The following is a 17,728-nucleotide window of genomic DNA, read 5'->3' as shown; positions in this document are numbered from 1 at the left end:
CCACCAGCTCTCTTTCACACTTCCACTGCAGGAATTAGATGTGTCTGGCCTCAGGAGTGCTGGTTAGTTGACCTTTCTTTGATATTCGAATGCCATATAATGACCTGATGCTGATGTAGGATCCCCTTGATCTTAGCTACATGGCTGGTCTTGTTCCATGGTCTTAACACTGGGTTTTCTCACACTGTCCCTTCTCTGCTCCTTTAAGTGGTATCTGACAGGTTTCTTGCTGAAATGAGAAAATCACCTTTCACAGCTCACTCTGCTTCATTAGCTACTGAGGGGTACACCATGTGCTCTAAACATTTTAGAGATTTGGGTGACAGAAGTCTTCTTTGGGATGTAGCTTCCTCTTCTCAGGGCTCTGAGCACAAGCTCTTTAGGGAAAAGAGAGAGCTGAGGGGCAATCTGTGTCATAGGGTTGTATTTTATAATGTTGTTTTACTAATATACTGACTTGTCATTAGATATATTAGAGGTAGTATATTTTTTATCCCCCAGAGATAAGTTGATTTTTCCTTTAAATATAATAGCATAGCCTCCTCCATACATGCTTAGACACTGAATTTCCATGCTATGCACGGTTTACATTTCTAAGTCTCTCAGTGTGTCTATTCTTATCATTATTTTAGATATTGTCACATATAGTAAAGGTACACCTTTCTCTTTAGGAGTTTAAGATTAATGAAATGACTGATGAGAGAATGATTAAAAAAAAAAAAAAAAAAACCAATTCTGACTCATAGCGACCCTATAGGACAGAATAGATAAAGCATATGGCATATGATACTCAACTAGAAAAAAATTAAAACATTGAAAAACGTATTTATTATCTCAACCTACCGGCAGTAGGTTGTGTGATCTTTTTTTTTTAATTTTTTACTTTTAATTCTCAAAAATCTCTTAAATTCAATTGGAAAAAGAATCTTACAGATTTTGGTTGTATTTGGAGTGCAAAAAAAAAAAAAAAGGTGTATTTTTCAAAAGCTATTTCCTTTTTCCCTGCCTGATAACATTTCTGTGAAAGCATAAATCACTTAGGATATTACTTTATTCCACTGGGTGAAGACAAGATAACTTGTTTAGAGACCTCTTTTTTTACAATTTGATATTGTCAAGCAAATACTAAATTATTTGTGGAAAAAATAAAACACAATTGTCACTGGCAAAGAGTTGCTAGGATGATTCCCATGGTCTAGGAGTAAATGTATGTAAGGGATTTTTTTTTTTTTCTTTTTTTTTAATGTGCTACTGTTACTGAGTAGAATATATGGTGCTTAAATGTCACCAACTTTCTGATCCCAAGGCCCTCTGTTGAGAAATCCTTTCTAGTTTTTCAGAAACTTGTTACACATCGAGTCAGGACTTCCCAATCTTTTAAACTACTGCCTCCTCTTGATAAACCAAAATTTCAGCCAATCTAATGCTATTATTCAAAATTCTAGCTTAACCATATACTGAACCTAAAAATAAATAAAAGCAATAAAACAAAGATGTTATTTTATTTTACACACATCTTTATGCTATTATTCCTTGTAACATTTCTCTATTCAACAATCAGAGAGAAAGGTTTGGAATGGAAAGAGCTATAAAAGCAAAAGACGCAGGAAGTCAGAGCAAGGTGGGTTCAGAGTTTCCAAGGAAGAGAACTGATAAGAATATAGTACTACAGTGTTGAAGAAATGTTGCTGAAGAACAAATATATCCCTCTCCCTCAAGATTAGTGAGATGATATGGTGATGTGTCAATAAAGTATAACTCATTAGCATACAGCCTTCCTAATTCTTTGGAAAATTTTATTAGAACACATTAAATTAAGCCAGCTACCCCAACCCCACACATCTCTAGTCAACCCCTGAAGCTTACAGAGAGAAGGTAGATTTTCCTCATCTGCTAACCTGCCTGTCATGGACTGAATTGTGTCCTCCCAAAAATATGGGTCAACTTGGTTAGGCCACGATTCCCAGTATTGTGTGGCTGTCCTCCATTTTGTGACTGCAATTTTATGTTAAAGAAGATTAGGGTGGGATTGTAACACCCTTACCCAGGTCTCATCCCTGATCCAATGTAAAGGGAGTTTCCCTGGGGTGTGGCCTGCACCACCTTTTCTCTCTCAAGAGACAAAAAGGAAAGGTAAGAGAGCAGAGAGGGGGGACCTCATACCACCAAGAGAGAACCACCGGGAGCAGAGTGTGTCCTTTGGACCCGGGGTTCCTGTTTGGAAAAGCTCCTAGTCCAGGGAAAGACTGACTAGAAGGACCTTCCTCCATAGCCAACAGAGAGAGAAAGCCTTCTGCTGGAGCTGATGCCCTGAATTTGGACTTCTAGCCTACTAGACTGTGAGAAAATAGGTTTTTTCTTTGTTAAAGCCATCCACTTGTGGTATTTCTGTTACAGCAGCACTAGATGACTAAGATGTTGTCCAAATTCACTTTTTCCCAATAAAGGCCTTGGCTCCTGAGGAAGTTATTTGCTTCCAGAATTTAAGTATAAATAAAGTCAGATATATCATTTAATATAGATAAGGAAGAAGATAAAGAATAGACCTGATTATACAAAACAAACATAAAGGATGAATGGGGCAAGATGCATCCTCTATAATAAATGAAGTCATAGGCATTAATTCTATAAATTGTTTCATGTGTCATGGAAAGTGAATCAATTCCCTGATGAAGTAGGAAGGTAATTTTTAGACTCTGACAGACCTTGTTTTAAATCTTGGCTCTGCCATTTAGTACCTGTTGACAAATCACTTAACCTGTTCCAGCTTGAGTTTTTTCATCTTAAAAATAACCCAGTGCCATCATAGTGATACTATAGGACAGAGGAGAACTGCCCCATAGGGTTTCCAAGGAGTGGCTGGTGGATTTCAGCTGCTGACCTTTTGGTTAGCAGAGATCTTAACCACTGTGCCACCAGGGCTCCTTTCTCATCTTAAATCGAAGTTAATACTTAAGCTATAAGGTTGTTACAATGTTAAAACGAGGTTACTAGCAAAGTCCAGACAACTATTTACATCTAATACTATTATTTTCACATTTCCAAGCTTATACATAGTTTCTATACTCCACTGGGTCCCTGGTGGCTCAGTGGTTAAGTGCTTGGCTGCTAACCAAAAGGTTGGCTGTTCAAACCCATCAGCCACTCCATGGGAGAAAGATCTGGCAGTCTGCTTCCACAAAGATTACAGCCTTGGAAACCTATGGGGCAGTTCTGCTCTGTCCTATAGGGTCGCTATAGGTAGTGACTGACTGATGGCAATGGAAATACTCCATTACTTAAGAAAATTAAAGACAACTTCAAAAAAACATAGGCAATATTAAGGTGACTATACAACATTAGTAAAACTATAGAGGGAGAAAAATGCTCCTGTACTTATAATGTTGCTGTTGTTAGCTGCCATTGAGTCACCCCTTCTCATGGTGACCCCATGCAAAATGGAACAAAATGCTGTCTGGTCAGACCATTGTGATCCATAGGGTTTTCATTGGCTGATTTTCAGAAGTAGATTTCCAGGTCCTTCTTGCTATTCTATCAGTGTCTGAAAACGGTTCAGCATCATAGCAACACGTGAACCTCCATGAACTGCACTGGCTGGAAACTGAACTAGGTCTCCCACATGTAAGGTGAGAATTCTACCAGTAAACTATACTACTGCCTTCATACTTACAATTACTCAAATGCATATGCTGAGGGATCCAGGAACATTCTCAATACCCCCATCAGTGTGTTAATAGGGAAAAGCAATTTCTAGGAAAAAAAAAAAAAAATGAGCCTAAGTCTTGAGGTCAAACTATAAGGATGCAAAGGATTGACCTCACAAAAAAACAAACAAACAAAAAAACAAAGCTGTTACTGCCCGGACCGAGTTCTACAATGCACTTATTCACTCTGGCAGCTGTACAGACCACTCTAATCTGTAAATGGTCATAATGATGCTGCCAAAAGGGCTTCATTTGAATGGATGATGTGAAAGGTACTAAATCAACGCAAAAGATCATTTTGCTATTACATGTGACCCAAAGGCCTCATCATCAATAAATAGAGTGTCAAAAGCAGTTTTTTCATGCTTGTAAATGAAAAGTGAAAGCAAATAGGTTGATACTACTATTCTCAATTAGCTCAGAGCTTGTCAAATTTTACCAAACCAGTATTTCATCATCACACCTCTTTAAATTCTTCACCAAACATGTGATCAATGTTTAAAAAAAAAAAAGCTTTTCCCAAGAGTATGTGAGAAAATTAAATAGGTAGTCAAAATTTTGGTCGTGTTCATTTGATAGCATGCCTTTCTTAAAACACATGTAAACTACCACTTGTTTAGTTTTCCTATTATAAAATGTCATCTACTACTAATTTCTCTAATTATAGTTCATGGTTTATGTGTAATATGATGTCATTTGACATACTCTGCCCATTCTTTCCTCATTTTCTCTCAATCTTCAGATCATTTGTTCACTTAGGTCAGTCATTCTCTTTGAGCCAGCATAGCTCCTTTACAAGACTGTGGTTAACAGTACCTATTCTCATGTTAAGGCTTCTTTCTTGCTCTTGATTGTTACATTCTATTATTGTTGTTATCTTTTCCTTTGCTTTAATATTTTTTCAGACTTCCACATTCATTAATGATCCATATCCAAATGGATAATTTTTATTTTCTTTAAGTAAGTTCACGTGGTTAAGAGCTTATCTGCTAACCAAAAGGTCGGCAATTGGAATCCACCAGCTGTTCCTTGGAAACCATAGGGGGCAGGTCTACTCTGTCCTATAGGGTCACTATGAGTTGGAATTGACTTGATGGCAACAGGTTATTTTTTTGGAAGGTCAAACTAGTAACAGTATTCAGAACACATTTCCCATAAAATTTAGAGCCATAAATTCAAAGAAGCAACTGTTTTTTTGAGAATTCAAAACTGAGCCAAAAAAGAAAAGAGTTGGCAAGAAATATTAATTCTTGATTGTAAGGTATTTTTGCTTCAACTTGCTAAAAATTAATAATAAAGACTTGTTAGGCATTGATTTATTCTATATAATATGCAAAACTGAGAGGACAGTATTGGGAAGCTGGAAAAACTAGGACAAAGTCCTTAGTGGTCATCCTTCGCCACAAAGAGCTTCTAGAGGAATTATACTTCCAGGGAAATCTTCTTGACCAAGAGAATCCTACCTTATTAAGGAGAACAATGGGAGGTAGTCAGTCTTCATGCTGATGGCAGCTTAAATCCATAGCAGAAGAGAGGCAGCCATTGCCCTGGGATCAAGAACCATCTTCAAGTTGTAGTAGTGGGTGAAACCAATGTCTTTCCCAGCCTTGCATAATGTTTCCTCCTATTCAGTCTGATCACAAACCCTATTTTTGTCTGTATTCTGAAGCTGTGCCTTCCATACGGCTTACACATCTGGACATTGATTCCTAGCTTATCATAGCCATATCTCTATCTATACCCTCTTTTCCGTTTGGATCCATGAAAACAAAACTCAGCTTGACAACTAGAATACAAATTTGCCATTGTCTGAATGTCTGGCATTCCTTGACTTGAGGCTACACAAAAAAGTGTCCCAGTCATTGTTTTCGAGCAAATGGGAAAACTATCACCTTAACCTCAATGATGAGGACTCCTCTTGAGATCAATCAATAGCAGCAACACTTCAGGTAAGTATTACGACCCAAGCATCACCCTTGAGGTGCTCCATGAGATGCCACCTGCCTGGTGTATATTAAAAATGCATACTTCTGGGCCCCAGCCCAAATCTACAATGCAAATATATACACAGCCAGATTTTTGAAATTCATGGGCAAATGGATCAATTTCATATTTGTACTCTAACTACAAGCAGGATGCTAAAGAATGGGAGGTAAAAGTTGGTGGAAAAATTGTTCTCTATGAAATGAAATAAAGCACCACCAAGGGAACCATGCAAGAATATCTCCTAGGTACACAGGCAGTGCTACATCTCATTCAACAATAGTAATTTCTCAGAAGAGAGAATGTATATGTTGAATGGAGTGACCAGCATAAAATGGCATACTTGTCCTATTACTGACAAAGCAGTGTTAATCAGGCAGCTAAACTACCTGGCTGCGCTAGCATTATGCTGTACAGGTTTAAGGATGCAAAAAATAATGCTGAAGCCTTGTCATTCTGTTTTCTAGTATCAGTACTAGAGATATTATAGTGAAAAAAGGAAGACCAGGGACTTGCAATCATGGAATTTATAGTGCAGTAGACAAATTACAAATGAATAAATCAACAAACATAATGCAGCTTGTGATTAGGGGTAAAAATTAAACAAATGGGGTGATAGCATAGAGCATAACTGTGGTGGAGAAACATATTTTGGACTGAGGTGGGGTTAGAGGAGACCTCTGTGAGAAAGGGAAGGCCTAAAGACAGGGCTGAAATGTTAAGAATGAGAAGAAGCCAGCCAGTGTTACGGAGATGAAGCCAGAGACTTCAGAAGCCAGAGTTTTTTGAAAGATGACTTCTGCCATTTACTAAAATATCTGCCATTTACTAAAAGAAAAAAGAGAACATCCACCAGTCAGAACCAGAATGATTCACCTCAATTCCTTACATATCTGTTCTATGAGCTCTCTAGTATCCACAGGTAGAACTCAAGATCCAACCCACCCCTCCACCCACCTTTACAGAAATTGTTTTGAAACAAATGAGGAAGGAGACCTCCCTACTCACAAGAAAATAAGCTTCTAGTATAATTTGGACAAATGCTTGCATTCTAAAAACAGGAACAGAGTAAACAAAATATAAATTGTAAGAGCAATTCAAGTATATATTATTGAAAATGAGAGTTACTGTAAATAAGGTATTATGTCTGAAAGGAGATTAGATAAACATTTGGAAAGTAAAGGCTATATATAATTAATTCAGAATTTTTAACTTTTAGAATACCTGACAAGCCCTTTTTTTTTTTTTTTTAAATGGAGGGCATGTGTTAATTTCTTTCTTCACTCTCACAGCTCCTAGGGTTGTACAAACTGATACATTTTTACCTATGTAAAAAAAAAAAAAAAATTTTTTTTTCTTCTATTTACTAGGTCATTACATGTGCAGGTTGCCTCAGAATTCAAAGAGCCATATCACTGCTGGAATGAAGATTCCACCTGATGGCATCAACCACTCCATGGCTGCTACGTCTATCCAGTGTGATTTAGTCATACATGTGTACATACGAGACACACAGTGTTGGCAAAATGAAAGCCACTATTATTACTCATAGAAGACAAACAGTAAATAAGTTACAGATTTATGGTGAATTGCTCGCCTCCTTCCCCCTACTTGTTCCTCATTCATACTCACTTTGCTGACCCTTCCCAAAATCTGATGTCCAGTGTTATGTCACTGGGCCAGCATGCTGTGGCACAGGTATCAGAAGGTGCACCATGGTTCGAGTGCTGGGTTCTTATCACCACTTTAGTTATTGGCAGGTGTCGCGTGAATGCTCTCGCTCTCTCTTTCTGTCTCTCTGCAGCAACTCTTGGCTGGCTCTGCTCTGAGGCTGACTGGTCCAGCTCTCAACCGGCAGCTCGCAACAGCCCTGGGCCAATCCCAGCCCTAGGCCAGCATCAGGACAGCTCTGGAAGAGAACTGATCTGTAGGCGGCCCATGTGCTCTAGGTGGGCCTCACGCCACCAGCTCTGCCACTGGACCTCGCTGCTTGTACCACCACTGAGCTCTGCTGTGCTGGTCACTTTCAAGGCAGGGCTTTTCTAGCGGGATTGCAACCCGACTAATCATTTTAGGCAATGGCAGTCTGACCAATCACTTCGCAGATCATGGCCTGGCCAATCCTCTCAGGTGGATTGCAAACCCAGGGCCAGAAAGTCCACATAAGGGAACTCATTTTACCTCACTAGGTGTTACAGATTGAATTGTGTCCCCCCAAAATATGTGTCAACTTGGCTAGTCCAGGATTCCCAGTATTGTGTGATTGTCCACCATTTTGTCATCTGATGTGATTTTTCTGTGTTGTAAATCCTACCGCTATGATGTTAACAAGGCTGGATTAAGGCAGTTATGTTAAAGAGGCAAGATTCAATCTACAAGATTAGGTTGTGTCTTAGGTGAATTCCTTTTGAGATATAAAAGAGGGAAGTGAGCAGAGAGACTTAGGGTCCTCATACCACCAAGAAACAAGAACCAGGAGAATAGCATATCCTTTGGATCCAGGGTCCCTGTACTGAGAAGCTCCTAGGCCAGAGGAAGATTGATGACAAGGACCTTCCCCAGAGCTGACAGAGAAAGAAAGCCTTCCCCTAGAGCTGGCACCCTGAATTTTGACTTCTAACCTCCTAAACTGTAAAAGAATAAATTTCTCTTTGTTAAAGCCATCCACTTGTAGTATTTCTGTTATAGCAGCTGTAGATAACTAAGACACTAGGCATGAATGGATTCCATGACAACTAACAACAACAATGGGCTTTAAGAATATATTCTAAAGATGATATAATAAATGGGATAAGGTCAAAGAGGTAGGCACGTTCCACATCAGGCAGGATCTGGTAGGATTGCCACTTTCCAGGATCACTCTGAATACTGCTTGTGGACTGGATTAAAGGCAGACAAGCAGAAAGAGACAGATCAGTAGATTTTTATCTCCCTAAATCTCCCATAAAAAGAGATAGAACAACTAGAGTAACAAAAAATCAAAAATAAACAAAAACGTGGGCAACAAAAAGCCATCTAGGTGACAAAAAAAATTATGTGACAAGATAGCTTCACAAACCCCAAAATATAAGTGGGTTAGGGACAGAGTTAAAAACTCTGGACACTACTTGTCCAGAATCACCATGATTTTCAGTGATTTCTCTTCCTCTTTTTCTTCCATAGATTGCCCAGTAAATATCCTAACAAAGCTTGACATTTACTACTGGGCCAGCAGAATAATCAAGACACAGAAGTGTAGGGTCTGTAGTTGACCTACCTCTCTGCAGGATGGTGATTGAATATGTCCTAAACTTATCCAGAAACCCACCCACTGTGTGAACAGACTGTAATCAAATAGATCCAGCTGGGGAGGTCCATTACCCTTTCTCTATGACACAGAAGAAGAAAGGAATTGGGCTTAGGCCTTTAATGTGTTCTTTGCTTCCAGCAAAGAAAGCTCATGTCCAAAATATTTGGAAGAATGAGTAGAGGTTCAGGTCCTGAGAAAATGTCAAGTTGCCAAAGGAGGAGAGACACTCTCAGAAATGTGATGAAAGAAGAGGGAAATTTTACTTTTCTTTCAGTTTCCTTCCTTTCTAGATTATCACCTGTCTTAGTTTCCTAAGGCTGCCATAACAAAATACTACAAAGTAGGTGATTTAAAGAACAAAAATGTGTTTTTCTCACAGTTCTGGAAGCTAGAATTCCAAATTAAGGTATTGGCTGTGTCGATTCCTTCTGAGGGCTCAGAGAAGACCTATTCCCTCCCTCCTGGCTTCTACTGGCTACCAACCACCCTTGGTTTTCCTTTGCTGCTTGTAGGTGCATCTGCTTCTCTTGCCAAGTGATGTCTGTCTTCCCTGTGTGTCTCCATCTCTGTGTCTATTCTCTCGTTTCATAAGAAACAACTCAGATGGTTTTAGTGCCTACCCTACTCCAGTATGACCTCGTTAACTGATAATATCTGCAAAGAAAAGCCCAATTTCCCAAACAAGGTCACGTTCACAGGTAGAAGGGTTAGGACTTCAAAATATTTTTTGGGGGGACACAATTCAATCCATAACTAAGTACTTCCTATAAGTACTTCCCACTCACTGCATTACATGAAGCAGATCTACATGATAAACACATTCACATCAAGGTATTAGAGAGCCCCAACACCAAAAAAAAAAAAAGTGGGATTTCTGGCATCTACATAGATATTACTTTTGAATTAAGTATTGTCTTTGACATTATGGGACTGACAAAATAAAAAACCTTCCTGGAATGGAAATGACTTCCTTGTGAATGCTGAGAGCAGGAAAAAACAGAATTTAGTATCTGGAACTTCTCAAAGCAACGTTTGTATGATTTACCAAACTAGTTAGCATAGGGTAGTGATTAAGATCACAGACTCTGGGCCTAGATGGCCTGATTATGAGTTCTAAGTTGGCTGTGTATTACAGGTGGTGCCGAATCTGATTCTCAGTTTTGTCATCAGTAAAATTAGTACGATCGTAGGATATATCCCACAACCTTTTATAAAAATTAAACGAGATAGCATTTGTAAAGGACTTAAAATTGCGCTATGTAAGTGGTGTTCAAAATATCAACTGGGTGAGTTGATTTTGGCTAACAGAAGCAACGTGCACTTTAGCCCATCAGCTAAGTATATGAGATTTTTTTCATCTCGATATAACACCAGGAAAATTATCTCAAACAATGCATTGTAGCTAGCAAGGATTTTCTATTGAGCTTCTAAAAATCATACAGGAATTTTGCTCAAAACACTCCTAAATATCCCAAAAACAGTGAACTGAGAATCAAGAGAACAGGGGGTTCTATGAACGTTGTGCTGAATAACTGCTCTCTTGAGCAAGTTGTTAATCAGTCAACCTTAGATGCCTTAACTGTAAAACGGAAATAGTAATAATTCTGTTGACTGGCACCTCTCCATAAGATCATCAGAATAACTTGATAATCAAGTAACGTTATTGCCTACTGCAATAAATGGCAGCACTTTGTGGACAGAGTCTTAGTAAATTCTTAAAACAGATAAGGGTCAGGGCAGATATGTATAAGGTTTGGGGTTTAGGCTCAAGTGGTTCAAGCTGGCCATTCAATGCTGGTGTCTGAATGGAATTTGGCAAAATTCATGATATAATAACTTAGGATTAGTTGAGTCAATGAGGTGAAGGTCTCGAAGTGAGTTTCGATTAGCAAACAGCTGCTTAATAAGCAAGAACTTTGCCCACTAGAATAATCAAAGGAGGTTGTCTGCCAGATGAGCAACTACTATACTGAGAAGAGGGTTGTTTGTGCAGTCTGTTATTTGTATAAATTGATTTTTAGCAAGTTATTGAAGCAACTGGTTTATAGGCATTTACTAGTTTACAGTCTTACCTTCCTGGGCAAAAGTTTCCCGAAACAAAAAATAAAGTCACACCAGTGAAGACATCCTTAGCTGTTAGTCTCGCAGGTAAGCTGTATAGATGCAGTCTCAATTCTCACTTTTTAGAAAGGAAATTAACTTTACAAAGTCATGCCATATAAAAATAATAGAATTGTGTAGTGCAATGGGACTTTAGAAATACCTCATTCACATCAATCTCTTCACCCTTCAACTGATGGGTGAAGAATATGAAACTCAGAGGAAAAACAAATGATTTTCTCACACTTTAGCTCCTGAGTGACCACACAATGTTACCCCTAAGTTAAAATTCCATTGGCAAGTCCTCAACCTCATTATTTTATCAAAGAACATCTGAATCCAAGTTCACTGCAAAATGCTGCTGCTCTCAAAAGTTTTATCTCTTCCTAAATTCCATCCAACAAGCTTCAAAATATTTATCTAGAAGAGGGCTGACTGTATTAATTTCCTAGAATTGCCATAACAAATTATCACAAACCAGGTGGCTTAAAATAGAAATTTACTTTCTCACAGTTCTAGAGGCTAGAAGTCCAAAGTCAAGACGTTGGCAGGAGTATGGTGCCTCTGAAGGCTCTAGGGAATAATCTTTCCCTGCCTTTTCCTAGCTTCTGGTGGTTGCCGGCAACTCTTGGCATTACTTGGCTTGTAGTTGCATCACTCCAATTTTTGCCTCTATCTTGAGGCAAACACAAGCAGCTGTCTTCCCTTGCGTCTCTCTGTCTCTGTGTCTCCTTCCTCTTCTCATCTGGACATCAGTCTTACTGGTTTCAGGGTTCACCCTAGTCCAGTATGATCTTAACTAATTATATCTGCAATGTCCTTATTTCCAAGTAAGGTCACATCCTGAAGTTCTGAGTAGACATAATCTTTTTTTTTTTTTTTTTTTTTGAGGGGATCACGATTCAAACCAGTATAATGACCATAAGTAAATAACAATGTATTGCTGTGTTCAAGTGGCGTCACATGCATGTATACACATACATATACATGCATATTCTGAAAGATTCTGAAAGCCAAGGATTTAGATTAGTAAAATTTGCATTTACATTAAACAAATAGGGCAGTTTTCTCAAAGTTTTCACCATTTCCTCAACAACTTAAGAGCTGATCAATATGCAAAAATGCTGGGTGTTAAGGAGTTTCCTTTAGCCCCAAATTACCTGCCAACAAAAGAAAGCAATTTGCACTTCAGCACATAGTTTTACAAAGTTATTAGAGCAAATGGAAATTCAAACCACTAAGTTATGCATAATAACCTAATAATTAAGCTCCCATCTTGATGATAATTCAGCTGATTATAAATAAACATCTGCTCTTAAGTGTATGTTTAAGGAAAGGCCAGTTTTTCTTACATACCTTTGTTACTTAATTAGACCAGAATGACACTAGATTCTAACCAGTTCTTCCTTTGACTTTTATTTTAGGATCTAAAAGTGGTTAAATATTTTCCATTTAACATGTTTTTGTTTTTTTCAAGTTTGAGTGGTTGATCAAGAAGTGCTGAGCAAGACCCCCCATTTATTCTCTACAAAGACCACATATCTAGTGGTTAGACATGGGGCTTAAGAGTCAGTCTGCCTGGTTTAACTACTGACTAGCATGTGACCTTGGAAAAGTTACTAATCTCTCAGTTCCTTCATTTGTAAAATGAAGACTCCAGAAATTTTACACGTGAAAATGCATGGGAAGCTCCTAAGTGCTCAATAAATATAAATTATTATTATTATGCAGATCAGAATCCTCTGTAGCAAAATGACAATATCTCTATGGAAAGCAGAGTTTCTCAGTTATAAAGATTATTATACTGTAGTAGTGCCTCTTTAAAAGTGTCTCTTCTTTAAAAGCTCTTCAACTGTTTTCTACAATAGCCTGCTTCTAACGCCCTAGTCTTATGAATGGAACACTGGCATGCATAGCTCAAAATATATTTTCAGTAGTTATGGAATGAATATAATACTTTCTTAATTGTCTTCCTTAATGTTCAATGCAATGCTCATCATGGAAGCACACAGCTTTGACAATATCAGCTACATCTAGAGATGATGCTCAAAGTGCCTGACCTCCTGATAAGCTTGGGGGTAAGGGGATGTCTCCGGCTCTATCAGCATCTAAGGCAGCCTGAACTTTTCACCTGAGCATTACTAGGTGATGTAAACCAATGACATCTTTCATATGACTTTGACATAATATAAATGATAAGAGCATATATGAACAATAAACTACAAAAGAATAGTTCTTTTGGATAAAAGTAGCTAGGCCATTTTGATTTCTTTCCACTTCACATGTTAGCTGCTGCACTTGTACACAGACACACACACACACTTTCTTAAATGCAGCACTACATCTAACGATGTAGAAGAAACTAAGCTTTTCCTGTTACAATGATCTCTTTTAAGGTAGAAGAGAATATAATGCCTTTAAGAAATGATTTAAATCACATTGTAATCTCCATGGCCCCATCTTCCCTAAACTTTTCTGACATGACTGTCGTCCCATGTTCTGAAACAGCCACCAGCACAGCTAGAACATGACTTTTAGCAAGGCCAATGTTAAAGACAAATTAAATCAATGCCTCCTCTGTGGTGGAATATGAACAGCCACTGAAAAACCATTTCTTTCACTTGAGTTTCTCACGTTGTCTGACATTCCAAACATCAGAGCTTCCTCCTTTGCATATCTAGGTAAAACCATTTAAAGTTCCTCAGCCTCCTTAAAATGGTGGCACGTGGTTTCATTTTCAGTTATAATATTCTTAGTGGGGACAAATATAAAAAGATACTTTACAATCATTAGAATAAGCTGAAAAGCCAGTGTGTAAAAGGGGAAATTTGAGAGACAACTTCCTAAGTTCAAAGTATAGCATATGGGTATTTATTTAGGATTGTCTATTCTAGGACACCCAGAATGGCACATGCTGTGGATCTAAAATGTGTGGGTGGAGGACAGATTGCCACAAATGTCCAGATTTCTGAAATGATTAAAAAAAAAAAAAAAGACAGCAGCTATAGGCCAACTTTGCCAGCTAAACCATTTTGCCTTTTTTGTGTATTCTAATTGAGAAGAGAACATGGCAGTGACATATGAATTCCATTCTTCTAGCCGTCCTATAGTCAGATGAATAGGCTGTGATAATACTAAAGTAAAAATGTAGAGAGGAAGTAATTTTTATCATAAAGATAATATTTTATAACTATATACGCCCTATAAAGCAAAAAGCAGCTTAAATAGCCACATTATGTTTTCCTTAAAAAAAAAAAAATAAGAGATACTTCAATTACCTCTTGAAACATTTAAAATTTAAAGGAAGCCAGTAAACATCAGTTTTCAGGACTAACAATGACATATTTGCAGCAGACTTCAGAAAGCTGTTATTTTTAAAGACTTAGTGTCCTTGAGTTTCATATTAGAAGAAAAAATACCTTTTTTTTTTCTTGATACGATGAAGTGACTCAAGGTCTTAGCCAAATTGCTAGGGCTTTGGACAACACTGGCAGGTTCACTTCTAATGGGTGGCTTTAGCCTAATTATCGTCCACTTCCTTTCATTTCCTCTGGGTTACTCCACTCACACTAATGACCAAGGATTGAGTTCCAGAGGCTTCAACTGGAACAGGCTAAGAAAATACAACTTAAGAAAAATCCCACATCAGGCTTAAAAGACAAAAAGAAAGTGTATTCCATACAAAGGCTTAATTATCAGTGAATTTTCATAATACAGTTCATTAAAGAGACATGAACTTATACTTTTCTCAAACTTACATAAAGAAAGTGTGTTTAAAATAAATAAAATATTGATTTACTCCCTATACAAACACTTAGTCGAAGAATTACAAATATGACTAAATGAAAACTCTGAAAGGTAAACCTATCAAACATAAATGGATTAAAAACAATTTATCAAATGGCATTCCCGCGTCATTCAGAAATAAATACCTTCAGTATTCCTTTTTTAATAGAAAGCTTTATTATTTCAATTATTCCAAAAAGTATACTCAAAAGATTCATGCATTCTTTGATTATACCAAAGTTTCTTTTAATCTAGTTTATTCAAAGGCACTAAACTCTGTTCCTTGGTGACCCAAATAAGCATTTTTTTGGTATTTTGCATTCTAACTAGGGATAAATTTAACTGAAAAGGAAAGAATTGATGGATTTTCCTGAAAATGAATATAGCTTTCCCTTTTTAAGGAGGCATTTATTTTAACCAGTGGATATGAAACATTTATCCAGAAAAGACGCAGTTGACTGGGCTAATTTCTACTCTGGGGAGAGGAGATTTCTCATACGGTCACTATGAGTTAGAATCAACTCGACAGCAATGAGATTTTGGTTTTGGATTTATAAAGATAGGAAACAATCCCATAGGAAGGAATATTTGTTTTATTTTATATCAGGACCAGGAGAGCACACTTATTATCATGATTTCCCAATTTAAAAAACTAATATCATTCCAGAGCTTTAACTTCTTCCTTGATCCTAAATAACAGTTTTAATTAGGTTTAGAAGGTAAAATACATTTGTCAGATTCTGGAAGAAGCATTTAAAACACACCATCACTTTACGGGTTTTAAAATGCTCAATAGCTTCCCAATGATCTTAGAATAATATCTCAGTTCTCATTACTATGGTGGATAAGGTTTTATCTGACCTGGCCCCTGCCTGACTCTGCAACCCCATCTTATTACACCCTTAGCTCATATACTTCAGCCATATTTACTGATTTTGTTCTTCAAAGAAGCCAGACTCATTCCTTCCTCAGTCTCCACACTTGCTGTTGCCATATGGAATTTATGAAGTCGGATCTTTCTCACTAGGCAGGTCTCAAATACCATCTCCCTCAGAGAAGCCTTCCCTGCGTGTCTTCCTACCTTAAATATTAACTTCACCGTGATTACTCTGTGATGTCACCTTTATAGAATTAATTAGGATCTCAAATTAGTTTATTTATTTATTTTTTTCATTTTGCCTTCCCCAACATGGACATAATCTTGTTGGTAATTGTTGACTCCTGAATACCCTAAGCCCAGAAAAGTGCCTGGCCTATGAAATGTCCTCAGTAAGTATTTGTTGGATGAATGAGTGAGTATATGTGTGAATGAATAAAAGAAGTGACGGAGACTGGGTTGAAATCCCAAATCTCTGGTCTACAAGTTTTATCTGTATATGACAGTTGTCTTCACAGTAATATGGAGTTAACATACTCCCTGAGAGAGTTATTTGGACTAAATAAGGTGAGGTATATAAAACTCTTGGCACTGTGCTAGGCACATAATAAATATTCAACCATGAGTTAATAATCACCACAACTATGATTATTGCTAACAATATAATTTTTACCCCAAATCACATGGAACTGAACAAATGAAGTCATCTAAGTTATGATAAAAATAATCTAGAGGGAGGCAGCTCCTGAGTCTTCCAGCAGGGTCAGTGGCATGAGAGCCTAGCTCCCACCCGTGTCCCCTCGTTGGCCTGGCAGGGGAGGGTTTAGGAGTTGGGAGGGAGGGTCTAGGAGTTGGGAGGGAGGGTCTAGGCAGCTTTTTCACCTAGGCATTGCTGGATGCTCAGACCAAGCCACAAATCATGCCCTGTGTCATGAGGCACCTGTTTTACTTCTGCTGTGACAAAGTGGTATGGGTTTTCTACCACAGCTCCAAACACCTAGGTGCCCCCTCAGCTAACTTACCTGTACGAGTAGTAGATAACATTCCATATGAGGTATACACTGACATTTATTATGGTTGGGCCACTGTTGGAAGTGGAGATGTCCAGAAGATAGGATGGGACTTAAATCACAAGAATAGAAAAGAGTTCGTGAGAACTCATATCATGAATACCTTCTAGGGAAAATTTTCAATGTGACCATTGTTGTCTACCTCAGAGTAGTAAAGGTTTTGATTCTGTAGAGTCACTTATTTCAGTAATTCATGGTGACACTGAGAAAACTATGAAACAACTAGATTTACCAAAACATTTGACACTCAAATAAAACAATTTCTTCCAGGTTCCTAAAAGCAAGATAATGAACGGCCATTGCTGTAAAATCACCTTATTTGTTCACTCACTGTTTTCTAGTATCTTACTGCTTGCAACTGTGCAGCCTCATCTTACTTATAATTTTAAAATCAAACTTTTTTTTTTACAGCTGTGAATTAAACAGTATAACATGCAGTTACCATGTTATGTTTCCACTGTTAAATTAAACCCATCATGTCTCAGTGCTAAGAAGATTCATTTAAAAATCAAGATTCATTTTTACATCACATGTTGATTAAAAACTCTTTCAAGACATCCTAAAATGTACCACTAGAAAGAACAATATAACTCAAGAAAGGTTTTGAGTAATGCTGGTGGGCAACGGTTAATTGCTCAGCTGCTAACAGAAAGGTTGGCAGTTCGAACCCACCAGCGGCTCCAGAGGAAAAAAGACCTGGTGATCTGCTCGCATAAAGATTACAGCCTAGGAAGCCCTATAAGGCAGCTCTACTCTGCCCCATAGGGTCACAATAAGTCGGAATTGACTCACCGGCACACAACAACAGAAAGGTTTTATGTTTCTTAAGACATAAATCAAATGTATATAAGTATTGGCAAAAGATAAGTTACCAGTTTCAGATAAGAAGTATAATTCTCATTGTAAAATAGCTGCACGT

General features: G+C 37.8%; 1 pseudogene; it reads left to right on the top strand.

Annotated features, from left to right (window-relative positions):
* The first annotated feature begins 16,574 nt into the window (after positions 1 to 16,574).
* LOC100661710 (riboflavin kinase-like) lies at positions 16,575 to 17,231 on the top strand (annotated as a pseudogene).
* The last annotated feature ends 497 nt before the right edge of the window (positions 17,232 to 17,728 follow it).

This window comes from Loxodonta africana, chromosome 16 (genome assembly GCF_030014295.1).
Source record: "Loxodonta africana isolate mLoxAfr1 chromosome 16, mLoxAfr1.hap2, whole genome shotgun sequence".
Taxonomy (NCBI): Eukaryota; Metazoa; Chordata; class Mammalia; order Proboscidea; family Elephantidae; genus Loxodonta; species Loxodonta africana.
The sequence above is the reverse complement of the archived record's forward strand: the minus strand, read 5'-3'. Positions and strand labels throughout refer to the sequence as shown.